Raw genomic sequence first — 4,289 nt, forward strand, 5'->3', positions numbered from 1 at the left:
GTGAAGGAGAAATAATCCTAAACTGTTGACATTCAGTTGAATTGAGAGTGTGGCACTATAGGTAAATACTGTTCGCCGAGTGGAGAGGCTTATGTGAACTGCTCCGGAAGCCAGCAAGGCTGCAGGCTCCTGTGGTCATGCTCAGTGTGCTGGTTGCTGTTTCCCACTCTAATATGCCTACAGATAAATACTTTGGAGAAATGTCTACTCTGGGCTTTTGCTGATCACAGCCACAAATGTGATCAACTAGAACAGAGAAAATTAAAAAGTTTAAGGATTAAAGAGTTCGTTAATTTTAGGGCGAATGAATATTGTGAATACCTAAAAACTTTTCTTAATGGAAAAAGGCTTTTGAGTTAGAGAAGCATTAGAATGAAATTACTATTCCCTCCTACTCTGCTTTCTCATTGTATGATAAATGATAGTCAGGTTTGCTTCACTGACCAATTTCCATATTTTTGAGATACTTTTCTGGTGGCTATTGTTACACAAAATCAGCTTATCATTTAAACTGCCTATTCACTTCTCTCTCTCTCTCTCTCTCTCTCTCTCTCTCTCTCTCTCTCTCTCCCCCTTTCCTTCTCCCTCTCGCTCTCTCTCCATGCAATACAGGATTTTTAAAAACTATGCTGAAACTTGGAATTTGGGTATTCATTACCATATTATTTTTAAAAAGGCAACATAGAAATGTGCTAGCCAAACTATCAGAGAAATATGAAAGATTAGCAGTTGACAGGCAATAAATTAGTTGCTTAGTTATATTTATTCAGATAAAAAACAAAACAAAAAGTGGAGAACCAGTAGGTTAAATGAATAGGTAGGTATATGATTAAATATTTTTCCCATGTCATCAATAGTTTTCCCCTGCATAGACTGGTTTTGGGTTGAACCTGTTTAGATTTGTAATCTCTAGGAATGAATGACAAATAAGGATAGCAATTTTACCAATCCTCTAAATTAAAAGAGAAGCCATTGTCCTGGGGTACAATTTATACCTTCAGAGAAGACTTTCTAAAAAGTGAATGAAATAAAAGTGTTTTTTAAAAATTACACAAAGAAAAAAATTTTTAAAATAAAAAGTGAAATGAAGGGGTTGCTGATTTTCATTTGAGAAAGTTTTATTATGGAAAACATTGCATTTTCAACTTTAGTTTAATATTACACTAAAAGGTAATAATGCAGTAAATTCTCCATGCATCTCAGCCAATACAAAGATTGCTCTAAACTGCTGGGAATTTCCATTTCTTGGCTGGCTTTTTGATGCTTTGGGACCAGTAAAAAAGATATATTATGCACATCTTCGCTCCTGTTTCTGGTAAATTTACTGGTTTTTATGAAACCCAGAGAATTTGCTATTGAGGCACTTATAGAAACAGAGCCAGAGGCATTGTAAACCGTTTTGAAATCTTTTATTCATTCATTTATTTAGCACACTTATAATGTGTAAAGTACAACCTAAATACTGATAGGGGGTGGGGAAAGTTGTTATTGTTTACAATTGCTTTGAAAAAAGGAACGCTGAACACACTGTTGGTGGGACTGTAAATTGGTGCAGCCATTAAGGAAAACAGTAAGGGGGGTTCCTCAAAAACTTAAGGATAGAACTACCATATGACCCAGAAATCCCTCTTCTGGGTCTCTGCCCAAAAAATTTGAAAACACTTATCCATAAAGATATATGCAGGCCTATGTTCATTGCAGCATTATACACAGTGGCCAAGACCTGGGAACAATCTAAGTGTCCTTCAGTGGATGATTGGATAAAGAAGATGTGGTACATATGCACAATGGAATATTATTACTCAGCCATAAGAAAGGATGAAATGCTTCCCTTTGCAACAACATGGATCTTGCAAGTATCATGCTAAGTGAAATAAGTCAGACAGAAAAGGACAAGAACCATATGATTTCGCTCAAAAGTAGGACATGAGACAAAAACAACAAACAAACTCATAGACACAGTATGTTGTTTATCAGAAGAAGAGGAAGGTGGTGGAAGGTTGAAGTTAAAGGGGGTCAAATGCATGACGACGAAGGAGGCTAAACTTTGGGAGGCGAGCACACAATGCATTGTACAGATGATGTGTTATGGGATTGCACACTTGAAACTTGTATAATGTTATTAACTAATGTCATCCCAATAAATCTAATTAAAACACACACACACACACACACACAATTACTTTGTTCCTCTCAGAAACCAAGCTTCAGGAAAAGGAAATGTAGACATTGCAGGCATATTGTACACCATGTCTGCCCCTCTGCAGCTTTCTGTGCCGTGGCCTACAATGCTTCCTGGGCCCATCATGTCATCCATTTACCTGCAGCATGGCAACTGCATGTTAACTCGTACCCTTCATCCTGAGAGGAAGATATACACACCCTATCTGAAATATCAGAGGGGTTCAGGATGACATTTATACATTAATTGTCAAAAATAGTCATGAATATTTGTCTCACTCATTCATATGTAGTCCTTCAGGACCTAGAGTCTTTCATGCACAGAAAAGATGACATCTCTTGAGATTCCTGAATGCGTAGCCTTAAAAAGTACAACTTCCAAAAATTTTAAATATAAAATCAAGGTGTACCTAAACCACTAGGGAAATCTAGCTCAATTTGTATTATCATTTTTCACCATACGATTTTATGCTTGGTCTCTCTTGAAATCTCCTTCTGAAACATAGGCAAAGTTTCTGTCATTAGGGGGCTACTGTTGTGTGAAGTCAGGAAGTGCATTTCAAACTTTAAAATATGGGTTAAAGGGATTTATTTGCAGTCAGTAATTGTCATGTGCCACAAACCCTGGCCTACCAAGCTCAAGGACAATGCTGTAGTGCTATTTATAATATCTACTTGCTATAATGACCTTATGTAAACACCATCTCAAGTAAGTGTTCATTACATAATGACTTCTGCTATCAATACTCTGTCTGCTTAGTTACCAGCAGCTGTCAATACGCCCTTCACCCACATGTTCTTAAGTGACAGGTTCCACTTCTCCAGCTTGTTATTTATTTGTTAGCTTTATTGATTTAAATTTCTTCTCTGCTTCTACTTACATGTCTAGAGGAGAAGGATATTAGCACAGACTTTGTGACAAAGATACAAGGCACAGCTTAACGTGATCACTATTGGATCAATCTGTAAGGTCAAGGGAAAATGGAGGGCTATAAGTATCTCAAGATATGTTTACCACTATTCTGAATTTATACCAAACCAATTGCCATGAACGTAATTTTCAAGTTCAGCTAATATTTCCTTTTCAGATAATAAAAAAAGCCAATCTAGTCATTTCACAAACATTTCTTAGTACCTACTATGTGCCTGCCATGGTGTTAAGTATCAGGGATAGAAAGATGAGTAAGACATGGTCTTTCATTACAGCCTGGGTGGGGGAAAGAGAAATTTTAAAAACCCCACTACAGCTTTTCTTTAGCGCCATCTGCTGGCAGCGTCGCCTCCTGCTGCTCCTGAGCCGCTATCCTGAGTCACCGCTGGCGCAGCTCCGGCCGCCTGGCTCCCCGTGCTAGCCACTGGTATTTGCCGTTCTTACAACATGGCAGACGTTGACCACAAAGAACGGTCTGAACTTGATCAAGATTTGGATGATGTTGAAGAAGTAGTAAGAAGAAGAAACTGGTGAAGAAACAAAAATCAAAGCATGTTCAGATGATGTGAAATCCTCAGATTCTTGCAGCCCCCCAAGAAAGACTTGATGGTCTGGCAGAAACACCCACAGGATACATTGAAAGCTTGTCTCGGGTGGTTAAAAGCGAGGGAATGCTCTCAAAAGCTTTCAAGTTAAATGTGCACACATGGAAGCCAAATTCTACAAGGAAGCTCATGATCTTGAAAAAAAGTATGCTGCTGTCTATCAGCCTTTATTTGATAAGTGATTTGATATCATTAATGCAATTTATGAACCTACAGAAGAAGGATGTCAATGGAAAGCAGAGAAGGAAGATGAAATTTCGGAGGAGCTGAAAGAAAAGGCCAAGATTGAAGATGAGAAAAAGGATGAAGAAAAGGAAGACCCCAAGGGAACTCCTGAATTTTGGCTGACTGTTTTTGAGAATGTTCACTTGCTTGGTGATAAGATTCGGGAACATGACACCTATTCCGAAGCACTTGAAAGGTATTAAAGTGAAGTTCACAGATGCTGGCCAGCCTATGAGTTTTGTCTTAGATTTTACTTTGAACCCAGTGACTATTTCACAGATGAGGCGCTGACAAACACATACAGGATGAGGTCAGAACCAGACGATTCTGATCCCTATTCTTTTGAT

General features: G+C 38.2%; 1 pseudogene; it reads left to right on the forward strand.

Moving 5' to 3' along the window:
* Positions 1–3,556: 3,556 nt before the first annotated feature.
* On the forward strand, positions 3,557–4,289 carry LOC109373853 (nucleosome assembly protein 1-like 1; annotated as a pseudogene).

This window comes from Hipposideros armiger, unplaced genomic scaffold, assembly GCF_001890085.2.
Source record: "Hipposideros armiger isolate ML-2016 unplaced genomic scaffold, ASM189008v1 scaffold_1, whole genome shotgun sequence".
NCBI lineage: Eukaryota > Metazoa > Chordata > Mammalia > Chiroptera > Hipposideridae > Hipposideros > Hipposideros armiger.